The sequence below is a fragment of the Neofelis nebulosa genome, chromosome 12 (genome assembly GCF_028018385.1).
Source record: "Neofelis nebulosa isolate mNeoNeb1 chromosome 12, mNeoNeb1.pri, whole genome shotgun sequence".
NCBI classification, from domain to species: Eukaryota; Metazoa; Chordata; class Mammalia; order Carnivora; family Felidae; genus Neofelis; species Neofelis nebulosa.
Genome location: NC_080793.1, coordinates 65,602,486 through 65,627,807, shown reverse-complemented (window position 1 = coordinate 65,627,807; position 25,322 = coordinate 65,602,486). Strand labels below are relative to the sequence as shown.

The 25,322-nt window shown below is 43.0% G+C and overlaps 1 long non-coding RNA gene across 1 annotated transcript; it reads left to right on the top strand.

The window, feature by feature from the left end:
• The first annotated feature begins 18,743 nt into the window (after positions 1-18,743).
• On the top strand, positions 18,744-24,618 carry LOC131490889 (uncharacterized). The gene is made up of 3 exons (XR_009251250.1): positions 18,744-18,931; positions 23,151-23,308; positions 24,309-24,618. It is a non-coding gene; the product is annotated as an uncharacterized LOC131490889 (long non-coding RNA).
• The last annotated feature ends 704 nt before the right edge of the window (positions 24,619-25,322 follow it).

Below are 25,322 nucleotides of genomic sequence, written 5' to 3'. Positions count from 1 at the left end.
GTATGAGTTTGTGGAATGTGTTCAGTCTTTCAGATATTTATAAATTAAGTTAAAAGTCCATGAAATGTGCTTCTACCCCCAAAAGTGCTTTTTGCCTACAAAATCCTCTTCTCACTTCATGGCAATTCAGCTCTATCCACTAGCCTACATTTAATGCTGATTAGCACAAATGGGAGTCATTCTAGCCTCTGGTCAGCATCCTAGAAAACTTTGCCACTGTCCACAGTAAATGAAGTGATGTTTTCTGTTTTCAAGAGACAAAAAGAAAATATGTGTTGTTTCCAGGTAAATAGATGTTGAAGCTATATAACTGAAAATGCTTGGGCAGTTTAGGAACCACATTGCATAAAGACGTTTTAGCTCTGGTCACAAAAAGACCTTAATTTGAGTCCACAAGGGCCAAAAACAGCAACAATTCCTTGGATCTTCAAAAACTCCTGCTGGTCTTGGGAAAGTTCCTTGGCTGTAGGTAGAAACAGGTTCCTGGATAAACCAAAATTCCCCAGAGTCTATCGGTATCCCTGGGATCAGCTCCAGGGGGCTTTTGCATTACAATGACTATAATGCAGGAGCCTTTTGGTGTCTCACTTGTAACTTGCATCTCCTCAGTATTCTGTGTCTCCAATTCTCCAAGAGGCTTTCTCAGCTGCAGGATCATGCTGAATCCATACGTGAGACAGGTTGGAAGTGTCAGGGAGCTAACAGCCCCTGGAGTCACTCTCGGCTGACAACCCAACAACGGAGAGGAGCTGGAAAATGACAACTCAGAGGCACGTTTTGCACCCCACCCCCCACCCTCTGTCTCCTAGAGGTTCCCAGCAGGTTGGACCCTTGTCAGAAACGGCGACCTGCTGCCTGTAAGGACATTCCTCTCCTCTCTGCCTCACTCCCCCTCTACTCCTCTTGGTTTCTTTTTGTTTTATTAAAAGTGATTTTTTAAAGGTTTATTTATTTTTTTTTGAGAGAGAGAGAGAGAGAGTGAGCAGGGGAGGGACGGAGAGAGAGAATCCCAAGCAGGCTCTGCACTGTTGCTACAGAGCGCGACACAGGGCTCCACTCAGGTCATGACCTGAGCCGAAATCAAGAGTAGGAGGCTTACCCGACTGAACCACCCAGGTGCCCCTCCTTGGTTTCTGAGATTGTCTTCTAAATGAAGTGGGGCACATCAATGTGTCTCAAAATCAGCTTCCAGGGAAACCGATCCTAATGCAATGTTGTGGAATAGTTGTTTTCCGTGCAATGTCTCTTAGGTTAACTGGAGTCTCTTGGTCTATCTAACATACAGATGACTTTAAATTGCATGTCAGTGAGTAGGAGGACCTGATAATTATAGCCAGTCATTTATGTTAGATCGCTGTAGCTAAGAGAGCTGAATTAAGTGAATATGAAAAAGAATACACAAAGGTCACTACCAAGGCAGGACCGTGATGCACAGAACTCTTGTCTCCTCCCCCACAAAAATCTCTGTTCTCCCTGGAGCTTCCCTATCTTAGTCAAAAGCAACCCCAATGCTCAATGCACAAGCTCCTCCCTCAGGAGGTCACCCTTGACTCCTTCTTTCCCTCATATGCTCTATTGGATTTGTCACTGAATTCTGTTGCCTCTATTGTCAAAATACATCCCCAGTCCTGCCAGTTCTCATCATCACCTCTGCTGGACTCTGGCCCAAGCCATCATCATCTGCCCTCTATGGTCTAGTGCACGTGTTGGCAAACCTTCTCTTTCTTATAAAGGGCCAAACAGTAAATAGTTTAGGTTTCTCTGGTCTTATGGTCCTGTTACAATTACTCATGTTTGCTCTTGGAGCACATAAACAGTCACAGATAAATGGACACAAGTAAATGGATGCTGATATTCAAATTTCACAAATTTTCACATGTCACAAAATAGTGCTTTTGGGGGACATTTTTGAACTACCTAAAAATGTAAAAGCTCTTCTTATCTCTCATACTGTACAAAAAAACAGGTGGAAGACCAGATGTGGCTCCCAGGTTTGCGTACCTCCCTTGATCTAATCATGTAGCTACAGCCTGATCTCTGTAAAACCTGCCGCATCATGTCCTTTCTCAGCTCTTCTCCCGGAGCTTAACAGGAAGGGCCCTCAGTGCATGTGGCCCTGCACACCTGACCCCACTTTCTCCGGCACTCTTCCCTGCCTCTTCCCCTGCTGTCCCTTCTCTCCACCCACGTGGGCCTCCTCCGTTCTAATGTGCCTCAGAGCCGTGGCACTAGCAGGCCAGATATCTGAATTCTCTTTCCCTAAATTTCAGGCTCTCTAAAGTACTTTTTCCTCCCCTCCTTTGAGCCTCTGCTTACGTGTCACCCTTTTAGAGTGAGTCCTTCCCCAGCCACTGTATTTAAACAAGCCCACCTACACACACACACACACACACACACACACACACACGTGCCGCTCCTTGTCCCCCTTCCCTGCTTTACGGTTCCCCACCTATCACCTACTGTATATTTTGGTTGTGATTGTTCGATTCCCTGCACCCCTCTTCCAAAAACTAGAATGGAAGTTCCTCAAGGCTAAAGACATTATGCCCCCAAACTTCCAGAAGAGTGTCGGATATGCAGTAGTAGGCAGTCCATGAAGATTTGTTAAATCAGTGAGTGAGTGAGTGAGTGAGTGAATGAATGAATAGTTCCCATTCTTCTGCTATTCTTTGGTAGAAAATGGATACCTGCACTACTTACTGTATGTCTCAGGAGAAACATCATAGAAATGTTCAAGTCAGCCAATCAACTCTCCACTGGGGTGCAGACCCATCTGAGACCTAAGGAAGGAGATTGGCCTTGTCCTACTAGCTGCAATTCCAGATTGATTAGTCATGGTGATGGAGAGAAATAAACATCATTCTCATCTTTGGTGGTGTATTTGATTCCAGTTGGGTTAGTTTTTTTTAATACCCCCTCTGCATAGTAATATTATTTTCAGTACTAATCATTCATAATCATGGTTATCCTAATTTGTTTATTAGTTCTAAAACAACTTAAAAAGAACAGTAAGTTGATGGGGCGCCTGGGTGGCGCCGTCGGTTAAGCGTCCGACTTCAGCCAGGTCACGATCTCGCAGTCCGTGAGTTCGAGCCCCGCGTCAGGCTCTGGGCTGATGGCTCGGAGCCTGGAGCCTGTTTCCGATTCTGTGTCTCCCTCTCTCTCTGCCCCTCCCCCGTTCATGCTCTGTCTCTCTCTGTCCCAAAAATAAATTAAAAAACGTTGAAAAAAAAATTAAAAAAAAAAAAGAAGAGTAAGTTGCAATTTAAAGATATGATTCACATTCATTAAAATGGTTCGCAGATGAAGCAAAATTTACACTTAATGAAAAGATACTACCCCTTGGAATTTGCACCAGAGTTTTAAATTTTAAACACAAACACTCCAAGTGATCACCTGGAGTACCTGAATTGAATACCTTAGACCGAGCTTCTCATCTTTACATGCACTGGGCTATCCCCGTGGATCGCAAAGCTGCCGCTTACTCCAGGAATATGGTGCCACGGGGGCTGCTCTGGGAAGGATTCCTACCTGAAGTATTCCAAAGCCTTCTGAACTCAGTCTTAAGATGAAACCGTAGTAGAGCTGGGCCCACATGTGTTGGAGGTCACCTGTATCAGTCAGTGGAAGCACTCCAAAGTAACCTCATATACAGTGCAATGTTATTAAAGGATAAGTCCAAAAACATGCTGATGTGAAGCATCTACACCATTAACACTCCACCGTAATCACCGCAATTGTTTACAAAGACCAACAAATTCCTACCCCCTTACCCCCCCACCCCCACCCCCCAGGAGTACTTTATCACTGGTGCTGTTTAGGATGATTGCACGTGGAGAAAATAAAAAGCCGGCCAGACCTTGCTTGGGTGGGCTTTATGATCGTTTTTAAATTTCCCTCGAACACTCCATCCCATTGTGCACTTGGCTGGACCGCTCCCGTTGCCCCACCCTTGATACACCACCGCTTATCATTTGTCCCCCGTTCAGGAAAATCTTGAATCCCTGGTAGTAGAAAGCAGCTGCCAGTGCGCACAGCGTGTTCCCACATGCCTCAGCTTCAAACTGCGTTGTCGATCCATCCTGCAAATCTAGTAGATTACAGGGGAAAGGACCTAAGAGAGTCTGTTTAATACATTTCATTTTACGAAGAAAAAATTTATTTGTAATTTTAAATTTTGCAAATGCTTTCACTAGCATTATTTTCTATGTTTCTCAGACAAGACCTTCAAGTGGTCAGGGTAAGCATTATTGCCTATTTAGAAGACATAAGTGCGACTTTGCTAGTTATCCCACATGTCCAAGGTTATACCACCTAGTACATCTCAAAGTCTAGTCTTGAAGACTCAAGGGCATGTAAGGCCTATATTTGCTTTTTACAATTATTTAGAACTCAAGGCCTTTGTTTACACACCTAGGCTCAGACACCATTACTTTAGGGAACTCTGAGCTACAATTTCAAAATCCACAGAGTAACTGAGGAAACAGCCATTTCTTGCAGGAAGGAGCCAAGTTTGATTCAACCTTGTGTTTCCAGGGCACACAGGGGCACTTGGAATCTTGAGAGGTTGGTGCTGAGTTGGTAGGCATAATGCAATGACTCAAAGACCATTTCCACAAGAAGTGGTATAAAGATCTGAGTGCTTTTATTACTAATTTTTATTTTTTTAAGTTTATTTATGTTTAAAATAATCTCTATACACAATGTGGGCTTGAACTCACAGCCCTAGAGATCAAGAATTGCATGCTTTTCTGACTGAGTCAGTTAGGCACCCCAAGTCCTGTGTGCTTTTAAAGAAGAAAAACCTGAAAACAGTCCCTAAAGTTTTCCATGATGATAATAATTGCCATTTTTGAGTACTTTCATTTTTTATATAATTTTTTAAATGTTTGTTTTCAAAAGAGAGACCATGAGTGGGTGAGGGGCAGAGATAGATGGGAACAGAGTTTCTAAAGCAGGCTCTATGCTGACAACAAATAGCCCAATGCAGGGCTCAAACTCACAAATGGTGAGATCATGACCTGAGCCAAAGTCAGACACTTAATCAACTGAACCACCCAGGCGCCCCTTAAGTCCCTTCTATGTACAGGCACTTTCTCCACCATCATGCCGGAGAAAACCCCACCAAGTTTTGATCAATATATACAAATGTGTTCTACCTACAATCGAGGCTATGTGTGTGCACTATTATGATACCGTCTGGAGGTCAGGGTGTTAAGTTATACTGGTTGGGCGAAGAAGGGAAGGTTAAAGGGCACCCTGCTGAGTGAGTTACTGGACAGACCGTAGGGTTAAGCCTAGCCAGGGAAAGGTGTCATGTTCATTAGGGCACGGCAAGAGAGTGAGGATGTATAACAGTGTTGTCAGGGCAGTGACTAGCTCTACTGTGATGCCAACGTGACATGGTGGGAAGCCAAGGGAAGACTATATTAGTTAGGAACACAAGTCATTTTTCCAACTTTTCAAATTATATCCTTTTAAAAAATGCTAACCTGTTGATCCTTCTGGGTGGGCCAAAAAAAAAAATGTGTTGCTATTCGAGAAGGACCATGTTGGGCCTTTCACATATTATTTGTGATTCTTACAATGTTTCATTTTTGTTGTTGTTGTTTTAATTTTTTTTAATGTTTATTTATTTTTTGAGAGAGAGTGAGAGGGGTTGTTCAGAGAGAGAAGGAGATACAGAATCCAAAGCAGGCTTTAGGCTCTGAGCTGTCAGCACAGAGCCCCACTTGGGGCTCGAACTCATGAACCGTGTGATCATGACCTGAGCCGAAGTTGGACACTTAACCAACTGAGCCACCCAGGCACCCCTGTTGTTATTGTTTTTATTTATTTATTTATTTATTTATTTATTTAAATGTTGTATTTATTTTTGAGAGAGAGAGCACAAGCAAGGGAGGGGCAGAGAGAGAGGGAGACAGGGGATCCAAAACAGGTTCCTTGTTGACAGCAGAGAGCCCAATGCAGGGCTTGAATCCACAAACCGCGAGATCATGACATGAGCAGAAGTCAGACACTTAACTGAGCCACCCAGGTGCCCCTCTTACAACATTTCTTTAAGTATATGCCTGTCTTACAGATAAGAACACCAACTGTCATGGGTTTAAGAGCCCACCCCAGTTCACGCTGTAGGTAAGTAGGAATCATATTGTGTTTAGGTAAGTTTCCAAAGCCATGTCTTTCCCTCCACATCTGCTCCCTCACACCTATGTGAAGGAGGGTGTGGAGAGTGGGAAAGTAGTGGTGTCTTGAATGCCAAAACTTGAACCAGTGGTGGAGCTTCAGGGAGGCAGATCTATGGCCAACCTAAGAGTAAGAATGCCCCATCCCAACAAACATAGCTGTCCAAGGGTGGCATGGACCAGCAAAAAAGCATGCAAGATCCTCAAGGTCGGAGAATTCAAGCAGAAGCATGGGATCCTGCAGGAGCAGTTTGTCCTCCAAGAAAGAACTTAGAAGGTGACCAGTCCTGTCAGCTAGCCTCTGGATGGACAGTCATGATGCTAAAGAGCCAGGCCTACAGAGGTTGGTCAGGGCACTAGCAAGGGGACCCTCTTCCCATGCCCTTTCAGGGAAGACCTGTGCACATGGGCTACTTCAGCTGCCCCTAAAGGAGATTTTGGTCACATACTTAGGGGTCCCAATGAATATCAGGCCCAATGACACCCACCAAAGGATGGTGACTCCTTACTACCTTTACCAGTGAAGCAAGTCTTGAAACAGAATAGGAAGCTGAAAAATAGAAGGTAATGGGGACCAGGAAGAAGACTGCCATGAGAATGGGGGCCAGGGACATAGGATCCCACCATAAAGACCTTCAGCCCTAAATTAGGCTAAGGAGGAATCAGAGAGAGACCACAGGGCATCTTGGGCTGAGATGGGCAGTCCTACCAGACTGTCACCTCAGCTGGGCTCAGGTGAGAGACGTTACTGGAACAGAAGCATCCAGATCTCAGGCTCTGGAACCTAAAGGGCTGGGTTGAAATATATCTCTGCTTTGGGACCTCCAACAAGTCTCTTAACCTCTTGTTTTCCTTGCCTATGAAAGGGGTTCTTCCTCCTTCAAGATGATTGCAAGGGTTCAAGAAAGAATGTTTGCATCACACTTAGCAGGTGGTTTGCCTCCTAGGAAGCAATCACTAAAGGTAACTGCTCATATTATTTTTATTATTACTTTGAGTTTAGGATTTTCTAAAATCCAGTTTTCTAGTGCCCATTATCCACATACATTCAAACTCTTCAGCTCATATTTGGATTCAGAGAATAGGAAATGGTTTGGAGTTAGAGAACATTCTGAAAAGCACTCTGGGAACAGTCTTCTTGGATCAGGCTCAGATCCTCCATCTATAAAGTTGCCATGATAACGGGACCTACCTCCTTTACAGTGGCTGGGGTTAAAGAAAATACTGCATATTTTAGCACAGTTCTTGTTCCATAGAAAATCCTCGAATATGTTAGCAATTGTCTTTACTGTTTTAACTAATCACATTATCATCACCATAGTCACTTAAATTTTGGAGGATGATGTTAGTTTTTTTGTTTTGTTTTGTTTTGGTTTTTTGTATTTTGTTTTCAATTTTATTACCAAGAATTGTCTAGTTTTTGATTCACTAACTGACCACCATTTTTTTGTCAAGAGGCAACATAATCAGAATTTTATTGGCTAATTAATAAATATTTACTGACAGTCTATTCTACACTGCTCTAACACACTGCTCTAGTATGGTGAAATTTCTCCTATCTTATCAGGGTAGTTCAGGCTAACTTCTATTTCTCATGGATTTAACCCAGTGGGTCTTCCCTGGGGATGAATTTGCCCAGCTCCTAGGCAATATCTACAGGCATTTTTGTTTGTCAAAATCGGAGTGGGGTTTGCTACTGGCATCTCCTGGCCGAAAGTCAGAGGTGCTGTGAAATATCCTGAAATGCATGAGCCAGCCCCGTACAACCAAGACGAATCTACCCCCAAACAGTAGTACTGATGCTGAGAAAACTCTTGGTCTAACCTCCATTCTTCCTCCCCTTTCTGCTTGAGAACCACCAAGAGAGCGGGCCTGATGACTGGTCTCTCACACCAGGCAGTGTTTTTGGGAAAAGTGAGTCGTGAGGACTTGTAAAGCTTTGTTAAACCAAAGAACAAAATCACAGACAGCCAGAGCATTTTGAGCAGTCCCTCCTCCTGACTGGGTATTCCGCTCTGGCGTCCGTGTTCTTGGCTGGGGTGTGGGCCTTGTCTCAGCTGGGGCAACATTTTCAGTTTCAATCAAACCTCCTAAGGAATCCATGGAACATGAACACTGAGGCTGTTTGGCCAAACCGGGAGGGGGAAGGGCTTGGGTTCGGGGGGCTGATGCTGAACTTTCAACCCTTCTTAGCAATGTTTGCTGGCCAGAAAGCAAAGCCAGCTGTACTTGGACAGCACTTTACACAAACAGACAACACAGACTGTTATCTTCCAAATTGGAGGCTTTCTACAATGTCTTCTCATGTGGGCACTGCACTCAGGCAGGAAGACCACCCACAGGCAAGCACACAGCACCTCCCTGGGAGGCCCTGTAATCACCCACCGTTCTCGCCACCTGCTCTGGGGCTGGGTTATCAGATGTGAAGGAGCCAGCTAATAACCGTTTATAAGCTATAAATGGAAGTGGCCATGGCAGGGAGCTGACAAACATTTGGGGGGCAAATTATTTGTGTAGCTGACTGTCATTTGCAGCCCCCTCTCAACTGCTTGAAAGTATGTGTTTCAGGTTACAGGATGTCCAAATGGCTGTCTGCAGGGAGGGGTGCCTACAGAGGTGCTGTGTCTGTGGATAATGACAGCAGCCCTGGATACTTTCAGACTCCCTGGGCATCAGATCTTTTCCCTTAGCTGTTTGGTGGTGAAAAGGAAATTCCAAAGCTAGAACTCCCTAAAATATCTCATGTGCGTTGAGATCTCAAATCTCAGTTTGGGACTCAAATGCATGGACAGAGTTGTCTAAAAAGTGAGCTTTCACGCACACACTTAGTTTGGGTTTTTTTTCACCCCCGCCACTGAAAGAAAGCGAGGATAGGGATGCTGCATTTAGATGCCGACAGTCTGAGACAATTGCAGATCCAGACTTGTGCTTGTAGGGGCTGGTGCAGAGAAGCATTTCAGTAAATGCACTACGGTTGCAGCTGAACCACTGTCTTGCCCCAGGTTGGCAGTTATTGGATTAAGTCTGAAGGGACAGTTTTGGAAATGCAAATGGTGTGAGGAATGGGGAAGAAGGGCCCTGGACATTTAAATAACAAAAAGGACACCTGTCCTTTCACCGGGGAAGTGAGGGAGTGGGCAGAGCCAGCTGACCCAGCCTGAGATTTCTGATTTCTCCCTTTATCTTCCAGGGAAGCCAAAGTTGGGAACTGGGTATGACCAGAGTTTTCAGAGGCTCTGAGCCACCCATGTGGTGCCTAGGGATGGCTAACTTTTAGGCCATGGTATGGTGCAGGAAGGGTGCCAGGCAAGTACCCACAGAGATAGGATCCAGACCCTTCCATGCTTACTAGGCCATGGGACCTTTAACACATATCTTAACTTCTCTACATCAACATTCTTATTTGCCACAAGAAAGCTTAAGGCTCAAGGCACTGTGGACGCTATGGAAGTCTGGCTAGAAACCATCCTCAGGGAACCTATAATTGGGCTGGACAGAAGACCTTTCATGGACAAGATCATCAACCGTTCAAGGTCATAGAGAATTGGCAAAGCAATGGCCCAGAGAATAAATGTCACTAGAGTTGTCAAGGGAGGCATAAGGAGCCAAAGAGCAGGAAGGCTTCAAGAAAATTTGACTTGATTTGGCTTCCAAAGATGGTCAAAGTTATCATTACGGAAGCAAGTTCTGGCCAAATTGTGAAGAGCTTGAATCCTCTTTGAAGAGGTCAGTCCTTCCCTTGTAACGCCTGAGCAGGAAAGGCTGGAAAAGGTGGGTCAGGCAAAGAGGTCAGATACCTTGGAAAGAGAAGATGCCTGAGGGAGTCCAAGCATAAGGAGTGGGCAGCTGAGAGGCAGCTGGAGAGGGGGATGGGAGAGAGTGTGGAGTCCGCTGGGCTCTGTGAGGACAGTCAGCAAGACCAGGCTGGAGGCGAGGCCTGAATCTGAGTGACAGGTAAAGGGAAAATACCTTAGACAGAAACCAGCAATCCCGAAGAATGAAGCAAAGGACAGCACTTTGAATTTAGGGGCAAAGCACCCAAATGGAAATACCTAGCAAGTAGTTGGTAATACAGAACTGGAGTTGGAAGGTGTGCATTTGCTTCCCTACATCCCTAACTAGGCTGTTATCGTGTCAAGGGCAGCAGGGCAGGGTGGACATTGTCGTGAACAACAATTATGTAATGGATCATTAGCTATTGCTTTCTGAAGACACACTCTTGTCAGGCCACAGCCTTGCCAAAGTGGGATTAGGAATTCATGATCGTTTTGCCCAGCTGTCAAAAACTAGGTTCAGAGAAGTTAAGCAATTTATCCAAAGTCATACAACTTGTGAATAGCTGAATTAAGACTCAAACTTAGGTCTGGTTGGTATAAAAGGCCACCACGCCTTTCCCATTCTTTCTCATATCCTTTCTCGACATCTTAATGTAGGAATTCTTTCACGTGAGGCTTTTGATTTTTTCTACAGCTAATACAGTACCTGTGCATGAAAGTTGTCTGATACATGTTAAATATTAATCTTTCTTTCTGCTACCAAATTTCTCACAAATACCAAAATTTATTGGTTCACTACTTCGAAAAGTAAAACAAAAGCAAGAAAAACTCTTGGTCTTTTTTTTGCAAAAGCATCCAGGTTAATTATACTTATTTGCTAAGTTAAAAAATATACCCTATTTTTTTTTTTTATTTTGCAAAGCAAAGGGAATTTCTGAAAGGAAAAAGAGACAATATACATTTATTCTTTGCCCTTACTACAAAGTATCTCTGTAAGTTTTTGTTAACTGAATTCTTTGACAAATTTCCATAATTTTCTAAAAGTGAAACCTATACCCCTGTCTTCCAAGTCGCTCTCAGGCCAGTTTCATCCATGCGCTTGTTAAAATATCATTTACATATTTGGGGAAGGAAAGTACATGGATTATGCAAGGCCTCACAGTAACTAGAAGTTAGAATTTAAGATTAGTATTTACCACTTCTGCTCTAACAGGCATGCCAGAGCCACTCTACCTCCCATATAGTTTCAGGGGAAAATGAAATCAGAAACCAAGCTATGGTGATTTTTACTGCGTTGAAGTTTTTGCCAAATTTGGGTTCTGGAAGGAATTTCTCTCTAGGGCATTTTGGCAGGAACTTTGCATTTTTTTTCAATTTTCACCTGGAGCACTTAGCTGGGATCCTCTATTGTATAATCCCTTGGCCTCAACCCTTCCTGCCCTCTTCTGTAATTTAAATCACGGAATAATGATCTTGTATTGATAGAGAAAATAGAATATGAGCCCATCACAACATATCTCTGCTACTGACATATATCTTTGTTCCTTCCTCCATACCCAACTGGCAGGCACGGAAGGGACAGTTTTCATTAATTTGCTTGAGAATTAGCATTTTCTGTTAAGTAATGTTGCTCTTTTACCCAAGGAATTTCTCTTCACCAGAGAAATCCTAGATCAAGTTGCCCATAGGTGGTTTGATGAAGCCATTGTTTCTGTCATAAAAATCAATATGTCCACAGAGGTCGAAAGCAAATTAAGTTAAGCTGTAAAGAAATGGAAAGACATTACTTTTTCATTTTGCTTTATTTCATTTTTAAATGAAGATGATAAAACTTTTAAATATGGTTGTTACAGACAGGACTTTATGCCTCAGGGGCCAGGAAGAAAAAAAAAAAAAGCAAGAGAAAAACAATGGACAATGTTGGTTTGGATAATACAAATTTTGCAATCCAAACGAGAAAGTTATGGGACTTCATTTTTTTCAGTATATATATATATATATATATATATATATATATTTTTTTTTTTTTTCCTTAATGTTTATTTATTTTTGAGAGAGAGAGAGAGAGAGCGCAAGCAGGGCAGAGGCAGGGAGAGAGGGAGACATAGAATCTGAAACAGGTTCCGGGCTCTGAGCTGTCAGCACATAGCCCCACACGGGGCTTGAACCCCCGAACTGTGAGATCATGACCTGAGCGGAAGTTGGAAACTCAACCGACCGAGCCATCCAGGCACCCCTCAGACTATAAATTAAACCATAGCAGCCTGCTGTGCAAGTCATATGCACTGTTTCTTAGAGAAAAAGAAAAAATTATAATTGATACTGTTGCTGAAATCCACTTTGCAATCCTCAACCCCAGAATGAGGGGGAAACTAAAAAACTGAGCATGTGCAGGCCAACATCCCCACACTGCCCTCTGGTGGTGGCCCACCTCTTGGCGTTTTGCATTGATACTAAAGGTCAGGCAGCTGGGAGCTGCCAGGGGCATCAGAGTCTGATGGCCGCAAAGGAGGTCACTGCAAATACTTTACAATCGTATCTCTGTGGGCACCTCGCCTTTATTACATGACCTGGTTTTCGGGCATTTTCTGTCCACCTCCCCACTGGCCTGCTAGTACTTGGGGACAGGATCATGTCATCTTCATTTTGTGTACCCAGTGCCCACACTTAATAGATGCCCAATGCCTACTGAATTTGTGTCAAATGTGTGAAGAAAGAGATGCTTAAGGTAGAGTGTGGCTGGGGTGCATATTAGTTAAAAATAAAATCTTAAAAAAAAAAAAGTAGAGCATGGCTGAATGGTTGTCCCCACTGCCTCCAAAATAAGGGAACTGAGTGGGCACCTGCATAGTGGGGCCCAGTCTAGATTCAGTCCCAGATGCTGTGGCCTGGTGATGTTGTTGACGTCTCTCTCCATCACAGATGTGGCTGAGATGATGGAGCCAGCAGGAATCAGACACAGCATTTGAAAAAAAACATTTGAAACACCAGTTTTCTCTACACATTTCAAATGCAGGGATATTGAAAATCAAATGTAGAAAGGAAATAACAGCAGATAGCTTGATCTCCACCACCTGTGCACAGTTGCACCAACCTTTCCGAAGGAGTGCTTCCTGGTGAAATAATTTAGTCCTGTTCTTCTTTCTCTCACACCTCTTCTTGCCCATGGGCAAATCACTTCACAGGGCCACATCTGTGAAATTAGAGCACTGATTACCTAGAACTTTCCAGCTCAGACATTCCTCAACACTAAAGCTAGTCTCTTATAAATTATTTTTCATTTTATTTGAATTCCTTATAAACATTTTTTGAAAAGGTGATGTTGTAGACATGTCCACCTCTCTGCAGAGACCCCTGCTCTGCCTTATTGGTCTTTTGTCCCCAGTCTCTGGTCTCTAACCAGTCTTTGACCCTTGCCTTTACTGGAGATGGCCTTTGTAAAGGTGGGCTTCCACCTTTAGCCTTTTTATTTTTTAATCATTTTTAAAAAAGGTTTTAGTTTTAAATAATCTCTACGCCGAACAACCCCGAGATCAAGAATCCCATGCTCTACCAACTGAGCCGGCCAGGTACCCCTATTTTTAACTTTTTTGAGGAAGCCCCATACTATTTTCCACAGTGGCCGCACCAGTTTGCATTCCCACCAACAGTGCAAGAGGGTTCCTTTTTCTCCACATCCTCGCCAACACCTTTTGTTTCTTGTGTTGTTGATTTTAGCCATACTGACAAGTATGACGTGATAGCTCATTGGAGTTTTGATTTACATTTCTTTGATGATGAGTGATAATGAGCATATTTTTGTGTGTCTGTAGCCATCTGGATGTCTTCTTTGGAGAAATGTCTGTTCACGTCTTCTGTCCATTTTTTAATTGAATTATTTGTTTTTTGAGTGCTAGGTTGTAAAAGTTCTTTATATATTTTGGATACTAACCCTTTATTAGATATTCCATTTGCAAATATCTTCTTCCATTCAGTATGTTGTCTTTTATTTTTGTTGATTGTTTCCTTCACTGTACAGAAACTTTTTTATTTTGATGTACTCTCAATGGTTTCTTTTTGCTTTTGTTTCCCTGCCTCAGGAGACATATCTTGAAAGAAGTTGCTAAGGCTGATGTCAAAGAACTTACTGCCTGTGCTTTTTTCTACAATTTTTATGGTTTCAGATCTCACATTTAAATCTTTAATCCATTTTGAATATTTTTGTGTAAGAAAGTGGTCCAGTTTCATTCTTTTGCATGCAGCTGTCCAGTTTTCCCAAACACCATTTGTTGAAGAGACTCTTTTTTCCCATTGGATATTCTTTACTGCTTTGCTGAAGATTAATTGGCCATATGGTTGTGGGTTTATTTCTGGGTTTTCTATTCTATTCCATTGATCTATGGTCTATTTTTGTGCCAGTACCAAACTGCTTTGATCACTATAACTTTGTTTTTTCTTAAGATTTTTTTAAATCAAATACATATATATATGTGTATATATATATACACACACACATATATATGTATAATGTGTGTATATATATATACACACATATGTGTGTATAATATATATGTATAATGTGTGTATATATATGTATATACACACACATATATGTATATATGTGTGTATATATATGTGTGTGTATATATGTGTGTATATATATATATGTGTATATATGTGTGTGTGTATATATATATATATAAATATATATGCACATATATATATTTTTTTCAGGAATAGAGTTTAGTGATTCATCACTTACATATAACACCCAGTGGTGCCCATCCCACCAGTGTCCTCCTTAATGTCCCTCACCCCATTAGCTCTTCCCTCCACCCAACATCCCACCAGCAATCCTCAGTTTGTTCTCTGTATTTAAGAGTCTCTAATGGTTTGTCTCCCTCTCTGTTTTTATATTATTTTTGCTTCCCTTCCTTTATGTTCATCTGTTTTGTATCTTAAATTACACATATGAGTGAAATCATATTGTATTTGTCTTTCTCTAACTGACTTATTTTGCTTGGCATAATACTCTCTAGTTCCATCCATGTTGTTGCAACTGGCAAGATTTCATTCTTTTTGATTGTCGAGTAATATTCCATTGAATATATATACCACATCTTCTTTATCCATTCATCAGCCAATGGACATTTGGCTCTTTCCATCCTTTGACCACCTTTAGGCTTTAAAAAAAATTTTTTTTTTTGCATTTTATTTATTTTTGATAGAGAGAGAGAGAGAGAGCACAAGTGGGGAAGGGGCAGAGAGAGAGGGAGACACAGAATCCGAAGCTCCAGGCTTCAAGCTGTCAGCACAGAGCCCGATGCAGAGCTTGAACTCACAAACTGTGAGATCATGACCTGAACCAAAGTCGGACGCTTACCCGACTGAGCCACCCAGGCACCCCCACCTTTAGCCTTTTTAAAGAAAGCTCACACTGTAGACAAATATTCATAGTAGCAGTGTACATAATTTCTCAAAGCTGGAACCAACTCAGATGTACACTATGGTGTGGCCATATTCTGGAATATTATACCACAATGACAATGGATGGCTACACCTGCACATGTGAAATGTGTGGTGTGATGGTCTGCCTGCCCAGACACCCATGATGAGGGTGTCCCACAAAACTCACAACAAAGAGAAAATCTGGGAAACACTTTACATTTTAGATTTCCATTTCTTCCTAAATGGGAGATTTTAAGAAAACACCTTCTGAGACAAACTTTAATTGGCATCTCAGGGCAGAGTTTCTCCCAGTGAGACTGCAAAACCCATCAGAGTCATCTGGGGAGCTTGCTAAAGATGAAGATGCCTGGGCTCACCTTGGTACCCCTGCATCAGAACCTCCAGGTGGGACAGGCAGGATTGTATTCAAGTCCCCAGCTGGTTCTCTTGCATAGCTACTGCAGAAACTTGTTGTAAAGTTTAACTCCTAAAGAGGGTGGTTCTTCGTTAATCTCCTAGCTTTCTTATTGTCTCAAACACCAGGAATACCCTTGACAGTTGAAGGCAAGAGCTAAGCTCAGTATCATTCAGAATTGGGAAGGACCCATGCCTCCCCCGTTTCCCGGGCTATTCAAGAATCAGATTTATGAAGAACAGTTCGCCAAAGAGAGAGTGCCAAGCAGCCCAGGACCCCTGAGTAGATTTTAGGTTCAATTTTTTAGATCAGAGAGAGGTCAAGAATGCCATTCTTACTTTAAGAACAAGCCTGGAAGCCAGGGTATGTGGCTGCATATTTGCAATGAGTTTAATATGCGCTGAGTAAAAGACAAATAATAATAATCAAGAGAAACCAATTGTGTGTGTGTTTTTTGTCCTTTTTAAAGACAGATTTAAACTCAGTCCAACAGCTGACACTGTTTTATTATTTTATTTATCCCTATTTTATTATTCTAAGCTGTACCATTAGCTTCAGGAAACAATCCTGTTGGTTGGAGGAAATACTTAAGCAGTAATTTTTTTTAAATTTTTTTAATGTTTATTTTTGATAGAGAGAGAGAGAGTGAGCTTGAGTGGGGGAGGGGCAGAGAGAGAGGGAGATACAGAATCTGAAGCAGGCTGCAGGCTCTGTCAGCACAGAGCACGACACAGGGCCTGAACCCACGAACCGTTGAGATCATAACCTGAGCTGAAGTTGGACGGTTAACCGACTGAGCCACCCAAGTGCCCCAACAGTAGTTTTTTTTTAGTTTTTGCCAAGTAAGCAATGCAGTGAAGAAACAAATTAGGTATGTTTTCTGTTCATCTAGTATCAACATGTGAGATCATTGACTCATCCTCTTAGCCATGGGGATAGCTTCTGGATCAAGATCATAAAACGAATGACTAGGTCTTCATGGCCAAGGACAAGGGAGAAAATTGAGGCAAACACTGGATAATTTTAGCCAAGGGGGAATGTCAACTTCATTTCCTCTGTACTCTTGATGGTTTGGTAAAGCAGATACACCTTTTTTTTCTTTTTGTCATTATGAAAATAAGATTTATTTCAGAGGGTCTTCCTGAATTTGATTAACTGATGGATTGAGTTTTCTTAGGTTACTGTACATCACAAAACCTTGGAAGCCACATTCCATAGGAGTTAAGAGTGTGGATTCTGCAGGCCCCTGACTGACGAGGGCAGGTGTTTAAATCCCAGCTCTGCTGCTTACAGGCTGGGTGACATGAATTGGGTGACCAACTGTTCTCGTTTGCCAGAGACTGAGAGGTTTCCTGGGTTATGGGATTTATAGCATTGAAACCAGGAAAGTCCTGGGCAAACAGGAACAAGCTGGCCATCCTAAACTGGAGGAAGTTTATAGACAGTGTCTTGTCCATAAAGTGAGGGCATTACTACAGTAACCAACCTACAGTGTGGTTGGAGGAGTACAGGAGACAATCAGCACTGGAACCATGCCTGACATACAACAAACACGAATGTGCTTGGTGTCACTTTTATACTAAAAAATGGCCTGCTTATGCTACAGATGGGCTTCAGAGAGCTAATGCAGTTTAATGACCAGAATGCAGACATCACTTATGGACATCATGAAGAGTCCACTGGAACCTTCCTTCACTATGTGAGATGCTTGTGAAACAGGTATTTGGTAACTTCCATGCAGTGACATTGGGGGCTTGGATATCTCCTGTGCTTCTGTGGGTGACTGTGAATCCACCTCCTGGTAGGATGGTGTAACAACAGACTCACTGTGAGCTATTGGAGGGAGAGGCCATGGCTCTCTGCAGGAAGCAGGTAAGATGGTCACTGCTCTGGGCATGGGTGGGGATGGATGGGGAGGAGCCCAGGGTAAGTGGGGGTTGTCAGGGCTGGGAGAAGGGGAAGTCAAGCAGAGATTTAGACCGTTGAGCTAGTCATGAACCTTAAAGATCCCCTCAGCATGGGAGTCCCTTCAGAGAAGGAAAAGGGGCCAAATCTGTTCTCTGATTTCCTCCAAAGCTCCTGGGGAAAGAAAAGGATGATGGGAAGAGCAATCAATAACAAAAGGCAAGTTGAAGAAATATGTACCTGAGTTTACAATAAATCTCTCCATTCATTCAATATGTTCTATAAATCAGCGCATATAATTACTGAATACCTACTATGTGCCATGTGCTGTGTGCCATCTGCACTTGAGGTGTGTCCTGGAACACAATAGACAATGGCTTTCTGTTCTGGTGCAGACAGACCCCTGTTTCCTCACTCATCACATAGTCATTGAGCACTCACTATGTGCTGTGCAGTGTTCTAGGCACCTTGAGGCATTTACAGACTAATAAATAAACACATATATAGGAAAATATCCAGATAGTGAGAGAGAACAATCACATCTAAAGTTTACTGAATGCCTGCTCTGGGTCTGGTGTTGCTCCAAGCGCTTGATGTATATTATCTCATTGAATCCTCACAATAATCTACCTCATATTAAACTAACTAACCCAATTCATATAAAATGAGTTAGTATATCATTAATGATTAATATTCTCATTTTATAAATGAGAAAACTGAGGCAGAGATGAGAGTGAGGATTGGTGCTCCCATGCCTACACTTCACCACCACACTACACTGTTTCTCTAGAATAGGGCTTCTCAGCTGGGGCCAATTTTGCCCCCCAAGGAGAATTTGGAAATGTCCGGGGAGATTTTCTATTGTCGCAACTTGCCTAGTGTGTAGAAGCCAGGGATGGTGCTAACATCCTACTATACACAGAACAGCCTCCACAAGAAAGAGCTAACTGGCCCAAGATGTCAGCAGTGCTGAGGTGGAGAAGTTCTGTTCTAGAATCCCTGAGGAGAGGGCAACATCAGATGAGGGTCACAGAAGGCTCATATCTTCTATAGGTGAGCTGAGTCCATGATCAGAAGACATCAGAAGGCATCAGACATGCACATATTTGGGAAGAGCAAGTGCAAAGACCCTGAGGAGAAAGGGCATTGGGCGTGTGCAAGCAAGCCAGTGTGACGGGTGTGAGTGACCAAGGAGGTGTGTGAGAGGGATGAGATCAAATCAGGTAGGGAGCTGTAGCTGAAATAAGGAGGTAAAATTTATGCGAAGCACAATCAGAAGCCACTGGAAGGCCAAAAATTGTGATTCTATGTGATTTTTTATCTTCTTTTTGTTTATTTGTATTTTATGGCTATTATGGGCTGAATCATATCCACCCACAAAACTCACTTGTTGAAATCCTAATTCCAGGACCACAGAATGTAACTGCATCTGGAGACGCGGGTTTAAAAGGTGATTAAGTTAAAATGAGGTCATTAGGGTGGGCTCTAATCCAATCTGACTGGTGTTCTCACAAGAAGAGGAGATTAGGACACTGACACACATGAGGGAAGAGAAGACTGTGTGAAGACAGAGGGAGCAGACAGCCATCTACAAGCCAAGAAGAGAGGCTTCAGAGGAAACCAATCCTGCTTACACCTTGATTTCAGACTTCCAGCCTTCAGAACTGTGAGGAATAAATTCCTGTTTAAGCCACCCTGTCTGTGGTACTATGTTTTGACAGCTCTGGCACGCTAACACAATGACGATTTTCCAGTGAAAGAAAAGTATGTACACAAACGAGTAATTAAAGAAAAAGAAACAGAAAAATCTTTTAAAAAGAATAACCAAAGTAGACATTGTCAACATGCTTGAGACTCCAAGTGGAAATGAAAGCCTTCTTTAAAAACCGGCTGTAAGGATAAGAGGAGAGATGTGAGTACCCCAAGAAGAATAGAAGAGGATGTGTCAGTGGCATCCTGCCCGAGAAGGTCAGACACAGTGATCTTGAGGTGAAGGCTGTACAATCAAAGGGAACCCAGCCCTCAAGGGATTACATTTGGTGAGCACACTGGGCTGTGGGGAATACATTATAACCATTACCTCTCTGCTTCAGATGAGTTTTTAAAAACTGCTTTGGAAAAGTCAGTTGAGTTTATGAAAGCCATTCAAGGTTATGAAAGGCATAGGCATCATAGCAAGAAAGAAGGAAAGAAGGAAAGGAAGGAAGGAAGGAAAGAAGGAAGAAAGGGAAGAAGGAAGGAGGGAAGGAGAGACAGAGAAGGAGGGAGGGAAGGAAGGAAAAAAAAAAGGATGAAGGAAGGGAGAGGGAGGGAGACAAGACATAAATGACCCAAATGTTTTAGCAGATGGAGTTTCAAAATGGCCACTATGGGTAGATGCCATAATAGAAAAGGGGTTTTAAAGAAAATATATAGGGGCACCAGGGTGTCTCAGTCGGTTGAGCATCCGACTTTGGCTCGGGTCATGATCTCACGGTCTGTGAGTTCGAGCCCCATGTTGGGCTCTGTGCTGACAGCTCAGAGCCTGGAACCTGCTTCCGACTCTGTGTCTCCCTCTCTCTCTGCCCCTCCCCTTCTCATGCTCTGTCTCTCTCTCTCTCTCTGTCAAAAATAAATAAACATTAAAAAAAATTTTAAAGAAAATATATAATAAAATATGGGAAATTGACTAGGGGAGCCTGGGTGGCTCAGTCATTTGGGGATCTGACTTGGGCTCACTGTAGATTCGAGCCCTGCGTTGGGCTCTGTGCTGACAGCTTAGGGCTTGGATCCTGTTTGGGATTCCGTGTCTCCCTCTCTCTCTGCCCCTCCCCCACTCAAACTCTGTGTCTCTCAAAAATAAATAAACATTAAAAAAAAATTAAAAAAAAAGAAATGGACTAAAGAGGAGGGACAAAGGAAGTGTGTGTCAGCACATCAAAGTTTTCATTTGCATGTGTTCAGAATAGTGTTAGATTGTGGGCCACAGACACAGTGCTGTGCAGTGTTTCTCTATGTCCCATTATGAAAGGACCATGAGAGATTACAGCCATCCACCAAATCTGTGCCCTATCAATTGTGGTATTGCCTTATTTGGATCTCAGAAGGAAAGCTCAATTGTGTTTTCTTTACAATGCAATCTGGCCTGTATGGACAAGGCTGGAGCAGGGCTGTTAGAATTCTCTTTATTTAGAACCATCCATTACTATCATTTATCTGCCAGCTCGTGAGAAACCATCCTCTCAGGAAATGCCCAAGAGCAATGAACACCGACCAAATGTTTCCACTGATCCTCCCTGTTGGGGCCTCACTCCTCAGTTTGACAAAAGCTTCCTGTTCCAAATTCCCTGTGGGGAAAACCCTTTCTTCCTAAGTGTCTCAGTGGGTTTGGCGGGTGTGGGGTCTGACTGGGGCTAGGAGTTTGAAATGGAGTTAAAACCAGCTGAGTGAGAGTCGTCTGGCCATGCGGACCTGGCTGAGTTGCGGTCAGCTTCTGAGTGAGGCGGCCTCCTTGGGTGAACTTCACTAAGAGAAACCTGGAAAAGCAGATGCAGGGAGGGAATGAAAGCACGCCCTAGCATTCAAGACTAAAGAAATTATGTGGTGGGACTGGCACTGCTGTCATTTAGTAGAAACAGAATGTGAGGGGCCAAGGAAACATAACAGAGAAATCCTGAAGGCAGAGCCCAGGGTCCTAGGAGTAGATGACTTTGAACATGGTTCACAACAATTCCTACCTCCTGGTAGACATAACCTGATGCAATTCTTGCCCTGGGCACAGGCTGGGCCTACTGACTTGTTCTATGATTAGGTTACGAAAGACTGTGCCTTCCATCTGGCTAGCACCCTCTCTCTCTTGCTGGCTTTGATGAAACTGCCCATGTGGCAGGAACTGAGGTCCTCAGCTCAGCAGCCTCGGATGAACCGAATCCCGCAGACAACCACCCAGCAAGATTGGAAGTAGATCCTGCCCCAGTTGAGAATCTCTGTTTAAAGCTCATGGTGACGTTGGAGCCAACACCTTGTCAACCCTGAAGAACAGGACCCTGTTAACACCATGCCCAGGTGCCTGACCCACAGAAACTTTGCGATTTTAACAAGTCATTCTTATATAAGACACTGAATTTGGGGATAATCTATTATGCAACAAGAGATAATAAATACAGTCCCCAGCTGCGACTTGTGTCCCCTCACACAAGACCCTGAGTCAGAGACCAGCCTGGTGCTACTCTCATCTACAGCACAAGCAAGTGATTCTAACCTAGAAGATCCCTTGCAGGTCTGAAGCTCGAGACTGTGATGGCTTGCCCATATTGGTATTTGATACTAGCTATATTTCTCTTGAGCAAAAGTCTTGCCCTTCCTTTCCTCTGTAGACCTGGGCTCAGAACTTCCAGGTATGCTCTGATGCCCAAATGTGGGCACTGAAATCCGTTGTCCTGAAGTCTCCTGAAATTTACAGACAAGGAAAGCTCAAACTACTGGAGGCAGAGCCATTTCTTGAATTGTTTTTGAAATAGTCTTTTTCTTTTACTCTACTTTTTCTTTCTTTCCCTAACACAGCCTTCTAATATGCTTTTTAATTTACTCATGTATTATGTTTATTACTCATGGTCTGTCTCCACCCACCTACATCTACTCGAAAGAATTTCTGCCAGATGAGGATCTTTGTTTTATTCACTAATATACTCCAGGGTCCTAAAACTGTCTGGCACACAGCATGTGCTCAATAAATAATTGCTCAATAAATAATTGCTTTCAGAAAATGATTGTTTGGAGGTAAGGTGGGGTGTGGTGAGGAGGGGAAGTTATTAGGGTAGGTAGCAATAAACCTGGAACTGTGTTGCAATAGTTCTTTCTTTCTTTCTTTCTTTCTTTCTTTCTTTCTTTAATGGCCACATTTGGCCTGAAGCACCGTATTGTGCCCAAACTTAGAGGTTCCCAAGAGTTGACTGCAAAACAAGTTATTGCTCCTCTCAGGACTTGGGATGCCTGGAACTTCTGGTCAGGGGATCAGCAGCCACCGTGGGGATCCCAAAGCCCAACTCCTCCCCACCCCAGGCTGCCTACACACATTCTAATTCTTCCATGTGAACCAAGACATACAGAAGTTTGGGAACCACTGCTCCAGCTAATCAACCTGAATTGTAAAGTTCAAAAAAGACTATTTATGAATATTAGTATATTGATAATTATATACCGAACTGGACACATTCTTTTTCTTGCCTAGAAATATTTTCCTTTTAATCATAGAATCCATATTTTTCCAGAATGCTTCTCCACTCTTAAATCCCTGACTACATTTATGTCTGGATCTGAGGTGGACACCTACCCCAGGCCTGAGGAATACATTTCCCATGTCGGAGTGATTGGTCTAGATTCCTGTATGTAATCCAAGCCTACCTAATAAGACTCAGTGAGGGGATGTTTGAACTGTTACGACAGAGATTCTTCTTTTTCTAGAGTTTCAGAGGATAAAGAATAAGCCTGAACCTCCTGGCATCTGTCTCCAGTCTGCCTGATAAAACAGCCAACATGGAGGGAAGCTGAACTGAGAGGGAAAGAATGAGGCTAAGTTCTGATGGCCTCACTGGAGTTTCTGGATCTGGCTATGTCTGAAGGTAGACATTTCAGTTACATAATTCAATATATTCTCATTTTCTTACACTGGTTTGAATTGTAGGAGACCTGACTAATCAAATAAAACACAGAGAATATAGCACACAAACCAACCTACCTCATTTTCCTTATCCTTGAAGCATGACAACAAAAAAAATGTAAATGTGCACATTACTGATGATTAAACTAATATTGCTGTATTTGTGACAGCATTTTTTTTTCATTTAAGGGCTCATTTGAGCAAAAATGATTCAAACTGGGCAGAATTCAATATAGTAAATAGGAAGCCCAAGTTGTTGTGCAAAATTAAAGACTTTAATAGACAGAAGGGAGCAGATACAAGAAGTTATAGTAGGCAAAAAAGTGGGTTGGTTATTGCAAAGTTTTTTTTTCTTTCCTTTCCCTTGTCTTCAGGGGATGGCAGGGATCTATTAGGCAGTTTAACTAACTAGTGCTGATCAGGTGATTCCTGACTGACGGGTTTAAAATTTCATTTTTGGGAGAGCTGAGACTGTAATTAAGTCTTGGTTGGGTGATGTGAGGCTTGGCATAAGTGACTCCATTTTGAACCCGTTGTCTTGTTTTTAACATCAGTTACATTTCACTGCAGAGCAGTTGGATTTATTATATTTTTTAAAAAATTAAGTATAGTTGACATGCAATTTTATGTTAGTTTTGGGTTACAACGTAGTGATCCCACAAGTTTATACTTATGATATGCTCACCCCATGTGTAACTATCATCTGCTATGACAGCATTTTGAATGAACCCAATTTCTCTGTATTTCCATAGAAGAGGAACATTTTGGGCAGTGATGCTTCTGACTTATCTGTGAGAAGTAAGGAAGATGATTCATTTTTAGAAATACTAAATAAAAGCTGGCCAGTTAACAGTAGGTTTACAACCTACTGGAAATATGTACGAACTCTCCCCACCCCCTACAATGGAGTCCCAAACCTGTACACACCTCACTTCCTGGTTCTTCTCCTTTCCATTTCACAGGCTTGGTTTCATGGGCTTATTTTCATGGGCTTTGCAATGAGCATGCGCCATAGGATAAAGGGAGGAGGGACTGAAAGCCTCTGCATCACCTCAAGGAATGTATGTTTATTCCAATCAGACTACTTTTTGCCTTTCGGGGGCATAGGTGACCTCCGGGTAAGGCTGTGACTCTGTAGTACTCAGCCAATGAGGAACCAGGAGAGGACTCGCCTGCTAGGAGATCAATTACCTGCTGTAACTGCCCCAAGTGTGCCTGTCCATCAGACACCTGCTCTTGCAAATGCCTTGATTAAAGCCTCTCTTCACTGTGCTCTGAGTCTCTGTGTCCCTCCTTTGATTGGGTCAGTGGGCTTATTCTCACATTATCCTACTGACGGAAAGACTCACCAAGATGCCCATTTATCTGGTATTTTGTAACTATCAGATTCTTGGTGCCACTTTGTAAACCTCTAAAACCCAGGGTCCTGTTTGGTTACTTGCCTCAGTCTGCAACTATGATAGCAACAAGCTCACACCAAATTTCCCCCCTTGACTATATTCTCTGTGCTGGACCTGTGGTCCTCCTGACTCACTCCATAACTGAAAGTCTGTACCTCCCACACCCCTTCACCCCTCGGCCGCTGCCACTTCTTTATGTTTCCCAATTATATATAAAAGTGAGTTGTGGGATGGCTTCTTTAGCACAAACACAAAGTGTGAGGGGTGAATGGCCCTCCTTATATAAACATTGGGTTTTACTGGTTGAGAACATAAAATATGGTATGTTTCTATTCTGCCACTCCAGGCCACTGCAGCCAGAGCCACATGCAGGCCTAGATCTGAATGAGAGTTAAGTGGAAAGTCTGAGCCAGAGTGTCTGCAGTGGTGGCTCTCTGCCCTGGGGAACCAGCGTGGTGTGTGGTCCAGGAGTGCTCCAATTACACAGCTTCCCCCCACCCCATTCCGACAAGTCCCCAGGGGGCAAACGCTTTGTCAAGCTTCCCAGGGATTCCCCAGCGACCCCTACTCTAGGCT